This window comes from Eriocheir sinensis, chromosome 18 (assembly GCF_024679095.1).
Source record: "Eriocheir sinensis breed Jianghai 21 chromosome 18, ASM2467909v1, whole genome shotgun sequence".
In the NCBI taxonomy this organism is placed as follows: domain Eukaryota; kingdom Metazoa; phylum Arthropoda; class Malacostraca; order Decapoda; family Varunidae; genus Eriocheir; species Eriocheir sinensis.
Genome location: NC_066526.1, coordinates 8,435,132 through 8,445,593, shown reverse-complemented (window position 1 = coordinate 8,445,593; position 10,462 = coordinate 8,435,132).

The following is a 10,462-nucleotide window of genomic DNA, read 5'->3' as shown; positions in this document are numbered from 1 at the left end:
AAAAAACTGTACTTCCGTGCAGACTACCTGCAAGGACAAACTATTTCGCCTCTGCCTTTTTACATCCATCTTTACTTCCTGCAGGAAGTACGCCCATACATACAGTCTGTGCCTAAGAAGGGTGACCGTTCAGATTATTCAAACTATAGTCCCTTGATAGAGAGAGTCCCGACAACCTAAGATTTGGACGCCATTATTGGCCCTGTTTTCGCCGCGCTTTTCAAACGCTAGCACACGCTCTCTTTTGTATTTCTGTTTCACACCCATACAGGTCATCCAATGAAACTGAGCACACTTATGTTAGACCTGCACACCTTCCTCTAACAGCCAGCAGGGAGCCAGCAGCCAAATAGCTCTAGGAAAGTAAATAAGAGACAGTTTGTGTCTACATCAACAGGTATCGCCAACCCACCATTACGCCCTTATACTTTACCATAATTTGGTCACCAGCCTTTGGAATGTGCCGTAAGAAGGTGACAGGAGATTATTATTAGCCTTACAATCAGCCACTGTCTCAGTATAGGCACTCAGTAACCCACGTAGCCTGTGATATATGCGAGTCACGGCGGGCTGCTGACGACCTTGAGCGGTGGCAGCGCTCAGAGGGTACTGAGAGACTTCACACAAGTCTGGGTGCTTCTCTTTGAGTGTTGATGCTGTGATGGATGAATTTAACAATACTTATCGCTGTAAAACATTATCGGCAGCAGTTGGGGAAGTCTTTCTATTACCTACATATCCCTTCATCGCCTGACCCTTGCCTGCAGGGAGGGACGCTGCCTCCTGAACGTCATGAGCCTTGATATGCTTGTCATGGGCCACGTGGCTGACACACTACCCAAGCTCCATCAATGCAAAGGCACTTTGCTTCCTTTCCATTACCTGCTTGCAGTAAACTTTAGCATATGGAGAGAAGATTAGTGTAAACTAATTAACTGGGGGTGGAGGGGGCCGTCACACACACACACACACACACATACACACACACACTATTGCTGCAATAAATGTTTTGCGCGATTCCAAGGTATTGTGAAGATAAGTCATAAATTATTATAGTTCAATAACATTTAATTTTATTGAAATACTTATTGTTGATTAAAAAAAAATAATACAATAAAATACTAAGGCCATGTAAACGTGTTTTATTTTGCTTGAGGGTCAAAATAACTAGGTTTAGAGAATACTGTAGGAAAATGCACATGTCTTCAACATATTATAATGACATTGGTATCCATGAAAATAAAGACTGTGCAACCTTATATATTAGGCTATTAAATAAAGATGCACTTATAACCCAACCTTATAATTAACGAGGCTTGCCCCCCTGGCCCCTCCCCAAGGTAAAACGTATACGAAAATGCATTATAATAATAATTCTTTCACGTGCTAAATTACTACGAATATTGGTTTGGAGTGGTGATCCTTAAGATTAACCCCAGAGGGATGATCAGCAAATACAATCTAAACAAATAATATGTTAACTTTGAGTGAGTTGAATGTGATGCTAGAGTTTTACCAAGACAGGTATGGCTCACCAAAAGCTAGCTTCGTTTATTAAACTCTTGTAACACGTCCAGTCTGTTAGACTGTGGCCTTATTATTTTTTTTTTTTTAATTAATGAGTGTGAAATATCCATTGTGAGTCTGTAATAACAGCTAGAGCCCTGTGGGAGAGATCACATCTAATAATTTTGGCCATAAGGGTCACAGCTTCCCTCATCAGCTCCGATGTCTGGACCTGAGGTGAACGATAGTTTCAGTACTTGTAGCGCTGTGCCTCTCTCACAATGGTTTCCAATTCTCCATAGACAGTACAAAGGGAGGGCGGTTATGACAGCAAGACACACAATGGCAGTGTGTGTGTGTAGATGTCATAACCGATGGTTTCCTCCCAAGACGACTGACTGTTAGCACACCTCTGTCTATCTTCTCAGCGGCCTTGCAGTTAAATTATACACTTTGTATCCCCTCTGTGGCATGTTGCCACAGCCGAAGGCTAGGCAGCAAGGCATTGTTACATTTAAAAAGCAGCCGAATCCGCTTCCAAAATAGGTAAAATTATGTTTTTATTACCTCAGTTCAGAGTCGGCGGGGTGCTCGAAGGGCCAATAATGGCGCCCAGCAGCCTTATACACAGGGCCGCCTATGTCGGGACTCTCTCCATAAAGGGACTCTAATTCAAACATACATACAGTCTGTGCCTAAGAAGGGTGACCGTTCAGATTATTCAAACTGCCGTTATAAACTTTGCTTTTTCGTCTTTATAAAGTCTCCTCTCCTTAACAGGAAAGTCCTTGGGGGTCTATCAACTTCTGACCTTCTCTCTGATCACCAGTACGAATTCCGCAATGGGCGTTATACTAATGATCCTGCCTTCCTAACTGACTCCTGGTTATCTTTCCTTAGTCGTTTCGATTCTGTTGCTTTAAGACATCTGAAAAACTTCTGACAGTCTAGCACAAATTTTTGCTTCCCAAACTACCCTCCTATGGACTCTACCACTCTCTGTAATTTCATCTCTTGTTTCCTTTCAGGCCGATCTATCTCTGCTGTGATAGAAGGTCACTGTTCTACCCCTAAACATATCAACAGTGGTGTTCAGCAGGACTCAGTTTTATCTCCCACTCTCTATTCTTAATTGATAATTTTCCAAAGCAAACTGGTTTCTCCACATTTACGCCGATGACTATACGCCGCATTACTCATCATCTTTCAACAGAAGACCCTCTAAACAGGAACAGGTGGGACGCTACAAAAACGCTTAAATTCTGCATTGCAATAATTCCTGAATGGGGCAGAATGAACTTGGTGTCCTTCAATGACTCAAAAAATCAATTTCTCCACCCGTCAACTCTCTTTCATTCATTCTTCCAGACACCTATCTTCTGGACACGAGGACGTGAGTTGGCATCCATGTAATACCGTTTATTGTTTATCGTTTACCGTTGATGAGGTTTCAGGCCCCACTCCACTGTCAGTGCAGCGCTCCACAGGGGTCGTCAACAATTATGATGTTAGCCTCAAAAATAATCCTCGGTATTCACTTATTCACAACGTCGTAGTGAGTGAGTGAGTCTTAATTGCTTTCCTGGATAGCCTACTGATATCCTTTTAATAAACATGAGTAGTAACAAATGTACGGAAGTGGGGGTAATTTGAGCGGGGGCAATGACGGAAGTGGGGGTTTGGGGGTCAGCGGGGGGTCGACGGAACAGGGGGTAGCTGGACCACCCCCTTCCCCCCCTACCCCCCCACATCTTTCACTTTTTTCACATACTGGAGCGGGGGGGGGGGGGGGTGACGGGGGCGGGGGTAGGACGGTCAGCGGGGGAGTAATGGAAGAGTGTGGTCAGCAGGGGGGGGGGGTGACGGGAGTGGGGGTAGGACGGTTAGAGGGCGGTCAGCGGGGGGGTGACGGAAGTGGGGGGCATACACAAAGTGAGGGTCATTGCTATTGTTGTTGTTGTTGTTCTTGTTGTATACACACATACACACACACACATATTCTGTGCTATTATAAGCATCATACTTTAATAATTACCATCATTAATAGAGTTTCCGCTATGGCTGAGACATATTCAGAGAACCTTCTTGATATTTTCTAATACCCTGCGCGCATAATAGTTGCAGGATATAGCAACTCCGGAAAATCGGAACTTGTACAGCAGCTTGTACAGCAGCATGATACTGAAGTATCATGAAAAGTTCAAAAAAATTGTCATATGTGGCTTAACGTCTCATCCTCTTCAAAGGAATAAAGAAATAGGACCTAAAGTTATAGTGTCGTCTGAAATAATTGATCCAATTGCCAAAGAGGATACGTTTGATCAGAGAGGGACATTATGTACTTGACGATATTTTCATTGATGCTGTGAGAAACAAAATTGTGGTTGATGCTTTTACTCGCGGACGGCACAACAATATTTCATGCATATTTATCATTCAAAATCTATATATGGGTGGAAAGCATACAAGGAATATTAGCCTGAACTGTTCTCATTTCCTCTTGTTAAGACAGCGCGATGTATCTCAAATTCACACTCTGGGCAGACAAATATTCGGAAACGAGAAGGCAAACCAGTTTGTAGATATATATAAATATGCTGTATATTCACGTCCTTATGGATATCTTCTTGTTGATTTGGGTACAAATACTACTGAATCACTAGAGTTTCGCTCAAACATTGTTGGAGACCCCCCAGGTGAACGCGTATTCCGATGGTGAGCTCCAGGAAGAAGGAACTCTTATACGCTCTATACTCCCTACATAACGAGCCCTATGGTTTAAGCTCTCAGGCGAAATTATGGGAGAAAGCAAAAAGTATAAATCCGGCAATAGCACGTGATGACGTATTCGACTTTTTGAGAAGCAATAAAACATATACATTGCCTAAGCTACAGACTAAAAAATTTCCCCGGCAAAAGATAATATCCTCAAAACCCAAAGTAATCATGGCTGCCGATTTAGCAGACGTGAGACATATAAGAAAGGAAAATAATAACATAAGCTACTTGTTAGTATGCATTGACGTGTTTTCTAGATATATGCAAGTTGTCCCGTGTCGGAATAAAGACGCAAATACTATACTCGTGGCCTTTAAACAAGTGGTGGAAAATAAAGATTCTGAAAGCTTACGAAGAATAAACACCAACTTGGGCACAGAATTCTGGAATCGAAAAGTAAGAAACTATTTATGTTTCCGGGGCATTAAGCTGTACAGTGTGTACTCAAGTGAGATCAAAGCAGCCTTGGCAGAGCGGGCCATTCGTACACTGAAAGCACGCATCTACAAGTTCATCACGTCTCAAAATTCTTCAAGATATATTGATCAGCTGCAAAACATGGTCAATGCCTACAACCGCTCGCCCATTCTGGATTGAAGAACAAACAAACTCCCATTGATATTCATAGCTTAAAAGACCCATCTGCAATCAAACGGCAATTCCACGCAATGTATAAAAACCCGAAGCAACCAGCGTCTTCCATCAGTCCTCGACTGGCAGTTGGGGAAATAGTTCGCCTTGTTGGAAGTGCTCGTTCCTCTGTATTCCATAAAGGATACACCCAGCAAAATACTCACGAGCTCTTTCGCATAAAATCAATTAAACACAAGAATCGCCCAAGAACTTACCTCTTAGATTTGTCTGGAGAACCAATACAGGGGATATTCTACGCGCCAGAGCTCGTCTTAAGCGCTCTGACTGAGTCATACGATATTAAAATACTGCGTTCACAAAAAATTAAAGGAAAAAAACAGTATTTGGTATCGTGGTTGGGATACCATTCAACAGCTGGATTGACGCTAATGATATTGTAGAAAATGTGTAAAAAGACACCACTCCTCAGTGCACACAAAAACTTTGTCCTACTTTTGAAGAAATTAAAAGTAAACGATAGAAACCGTGCTATTAAGCAAGCAGCTCGAGAACAGTTGAACTGTATATCTGGAATATTTTCCAATTTGTTAAAGAAGCACCTTACTCTCAATAACAAAGTTATCAAGAAATTACGTAACTATCGGGAAGACATACGTGCCATAGCTAGAAAGAAAACTCCTCTCCATAAGAAAAGACTTAATTATATTGACATCGAGACGGGGTGGTAATATATTAGCTGCTATATTACCTATTGCCGCTTTCTTGATCGGAAAATTATTTGGATAATGCGCACGTATTATCTTGTTCCCGAGTCTACCGCTGAGCGTGTTTTAACAGGTATTAAGCCTAAATGCGCCAACTCCACGAGTCCGGGAATCAACGGCCAATCGTGTTTCAACCCGCAGTCGGCCCATACCGATCACATGCCGGTCTCTGAACATGTACCAACAAGCAGCAGTAGTCCTGTCGTGTCGTCCCATGGTGCAATACCAAGCACTCCTACAAGATTAAACCCGTCATCTCGCTCTGTAAGAAAGAAAACTTACAAAAAAAAAAATATCGTGATCTGGTGTATACAAAACCACAAAACTACCACCCGTGCAACTTAGTGTCACAGGGATTAGGGAGAACAAGATTTCCTCCAATCCTGAATTAAGTAATTTAATACCTCTGTATGTTAAAAGGATCAACGTGCCATACGTTAATATGATGTTAGAACGAATAAAAGACAATCCCATCGTAAAATGGGATAGCAGAGGTAACCTATTCTGTTCGATCCTCCAATATCCTGTACATGTTGAATTTACTCTCTAATGCAAGTCAAAAACCAACGATTGCTGACATTCCTGATATAAATCACATCATTGACGCCACGGGTGTATTACCTAGCGAAATAAAAAATACGCGCGTGCGGCAAAAGATTCAGGGATCTGGTTTCACCAAACAACCATCATTGGATTATTTATGCTTAGAATAGCTTCATGGAATGTAATACACTTCAATATGAAAAAATCAATAAAGTCAATACTTACTTTTTATGAACACGTGTTAAATGTTTGATGACATACGGGCATTATAAACTTGCTGCAAGCGAATCTCATCACGTGTTCATCATTCCTCGAATATTCGGTCTTGGAAAACTCCATACATATTTTTTCAAGAATTTCTCTTACACCCAAGTGTGAAACATTGTAGGCAAAGTACATGGCATAAGCCCCGCACACATCGCTTCGCGTGCTTTGAAGTCGAAATGCATTTTTATACATACTGAGCCCGGGGTAATCAATATATTTAAAATGATCAGAGTATAATTTTGGATCGAGAGCATAACTATCTAGGAACACTGCCATGCCCGGTTCATAGTAGAGACAAATCCAGTGTCCCATTTCTCTTTTAGAATAACTTGGTAGCGTATTGACAATGCACACTATATGTTTTCTATATCGAGATATAGACTTTACCTCGTCTGCCAATAACACGCCTAAAAACAAGGCTTACTTTCCTATGTGCTCCCTCAATCCTCTTGCAATCTCCATGTTATTCATCGCACAGCCGCTTCAAGCGCGTACATCACACTGCAGCCGTCTTTCAGAGTTAACTGTTATTACACCCACTGTTTCGCCAAACAATATCAACAGATGGTTCTCGTTTTCTCCCTTGCTTAGATTCAAGCTAAGTCTAAGCCCCCCATTCATTTCAACGGGCAAATTATCATTCAAGCTTTCAGCACGCAAATCAAATGTGCAAATCATTGCCCCCTTGCCGAAAATATCCTTTCCGATTAAATGGTCTTTGTGAAAACCAAGTGCATCCAAAGTAAGATGGTAGAGCTCAGCATAGTCATGAGGGAATTTACAAGGAATATTATACATGGTTCTATCATTAACACTTAAGCTTATTTGTCTTATATCGCCATGGCTCATATACAATGGATTTAGCGTATAGTCGCCAGAATGAGCTTCCATGGTCGTTATAATAGTGAGAGTTTTCCGGAATAGCATTACCCCACGGTTGATCATACGTTCCTGAGGTTTGGTCTTTGGCTAGCACATAGGTTTTCAAGAGGGTTTTGGTAAATGTCGATTTTAAAAGATTCCCTGTGGCGAGAGACGCGTTCAAAGCATGAAGTGCATTAGGATAAGGAAACAGTCGCGTATAAAGCAGCTTGGCTGAATCTATAAGCAGACGAAAGTTATCGCCAGTTGGAGAATTTAGCAGCCATGCATTACTAGATAGTTCCATTCGGAGTCTAACCGAAATACCATCGAGCAAGTAACTGTCTAAAGAACTTATATCCAGAAGAAGCGGGGTACAGAGGTGTATACCGTGAGTCTTAACCCGCTTCATAATGGTCTTGTGTTGCGCGCTGGCATTTTTAAAGTATTCTTCTGTTACTTTGGAAATAAAACCGTTCTCTGGGATGGTAATATTAGCATTGGCTGCAATTGCATTCAGTTTGTTGGCCGACAAAGTATTCACCATTTTAACGTATGACGTGTACCCATAAAGTACATTATTGTCAACAGCTACATCTCCCAAAAAACATTGCACTGATTTGAATAGGCTGTGCGCGGTATTATTTGTAAATTCAACATGTTGAGCGTCATCGAGAGGAGTAGTATTGTCTGGCTTAGTTAAGCGTAAAGAGGTGTGCAACACCAATTTCCCCAAATCAATAAAACTGCCAAGTGTTCCAGGAATGAGAAATTCTATATATCTATCGGATAATTTCATATTGAATCCAGTGTTAGTAGGTAAAACATCAGCATCATAACGGGAGGCAATCGTTGTTTCCAATAATCTCATTTTGTTGGGGCGGGGAAACAATTCACTGACACCGGCGGCATATTGCCCCAGGGGAGAACGCGGGTCCCCGACACCAACCGCGCTGGTGATGCTCGCCATACTGCTCTTAGTTCATCAATGATTACAACTCGGTAAAGATGTCCTTTTTATAACACCTTTTCCTCCCGACTCGCTTGACTTTCTTTTTCCCGCTTCCTCTAGTCAATTTCATTGCAGCTTGCTTTAAGGAATTAATTCCATGCTTTTTTATAGAGCTTTTCAAATTGCTTCCCTGTGAAATATCATCTAGAACATTGTTTCAAAATGTTCGAGCTGAAGGCACAATGACATTTTTCACTAGGAAAGGGAAAGCTCTTTTAGCGAGTCCTGCTAAAACCGAGAATAAACCTCCGCCTCTGTGATAGCTCGGTTCATAAGAAAGTGTGACTATATCATCAATACCACTCCCTCGGGATGATATCTGTTTGTCATTCGAAAACAGGGTATGATATTCTGCTACGGAAGGAGGGATGAATGTAACCCGCATGGTGGCGGCGAGGAGACTGTCTTTTCAAATGGACAACATTCCTATTAATACAGCAAAATGTACTCAAAGATTCAACGCGATCGGATATGAAGTAAACATGTAACAGGGTATCCTTCTTCGAAATGCATAGGACGACCTTTTTGATCTGTGAGTTTAATAGAAATCGAATCAGTTACCTTGGATTTAAGGGACTTATATATAGTTGGATGCACGCCTTTCGTTAGACCTTCGGAGAGCGAAAAGGCATCAAGAATATTTACATTTTTCCCTGCATACCTAGAGGGATTGACAAGGTCAGTGTAAATGAGAACACACTGTACGTCACCATTTCTCAACAGAGGGGCATGACCATGTCGCGGAACAAGAACGTTTTTTTTTTGTTCTTCATGTGTACCCAAGGAAGAAAACACAGCATAACCTAAGTTGGGGACAAAACCGAGAACCTGGGCCAGTCGCGTATCAAAGGAAACCTTAATAAATACAAGTAGTGGATGATAACCATTGTAGCAGAACAAAGTTAAATGATCATTTGTTGAGCTAAATGCAAGAACCTCTCTAGAATAAGCTAGTAAATGGTAGTTGTATCCATCGACCATCTCCTTTAACAATGTCGTTATTATACCGTTAACACACATCAGCAAATACCCAGTGTCATAATACAAGATATTAGTATTAATAGCCTCTGACAGTGTGCGTCTTTCAATAGCTTCTGAATCTGGCGTTGGTCTCATACCACATTCAAGATGTGTTTGAGACTCGAATATAAATTATTTATATTCGAGTCTCAAACACAAATTAAAAGCCATGATCGGTTATGTAACGAATTCTCTCAATTTCAGTCTGTAAAACTACACAATACTGATCATTCGCTGAGTGGTTGATTTCAGGCTTCTTGTACCTCACACAATTTATGCATTTCTTGTCAGCCATGGCGCACTCCTTGGATTTATGATCCCCGGCACATTTGAAACATTTTGGGGCTTCTCCATTGGTTTTGGCAGTACAGTTGGCCTCAAGATGGCCATATCTTTGACAATGGTAACATATAATTGCATGGTATTTATCTCTCACATTATATACTCCCCATTCTAGTTTTATCTTGTCATGATGCTTGTGGATCAGTTCTCTAACAGTTGGGTCACATTTCAAAATATAGTGCATTGTGCCACAAGCAGTAGGCTTATTGAAAATCTTCTCAATTTTCCCCTCAACTCCTGGAATCGAGTGTAGGAACTCATTCCTGTTTAATTGATCTTTTGCCTTAATTTTCCCACACTTTTTGTGCTAAATTGCTCTTCATTTTATAATTTTCTGAGCTGCTGCATCCCTTCTACTCTCATTATCAAAGTTCATAACAATGTTACCTCCATTCGTTTATCTTGAATCAGTAACCTGAATGCCTTATACTGCCTGGGAAAACTCACTTTTCATAGCCTTTTTATCTTGATCAGAGGCCTTCACGACAAGGAGAAACTTTTTCCTCCTCCGTTTTGCTACATCAGCCCAGCTGGCACCAGCCGACTGTGTCTTGTCAGCGCAAAGCATTTTTTACAGAATGACAATTTGATACTTAGAAAATACGTCCTCAGATTGTATTGCTTGAATGTTATTTGTACCCCACGTTCATTAAATTTAGTATGACATACTTTGTGCGTTCCGCAACATCATCGGCACCCGCGAAGCCATCTTCGCTACGGACTAAGAACTAAGGAAGGTTCAAAGCTTCTATAGCAAAGACATCATCGACTAAGA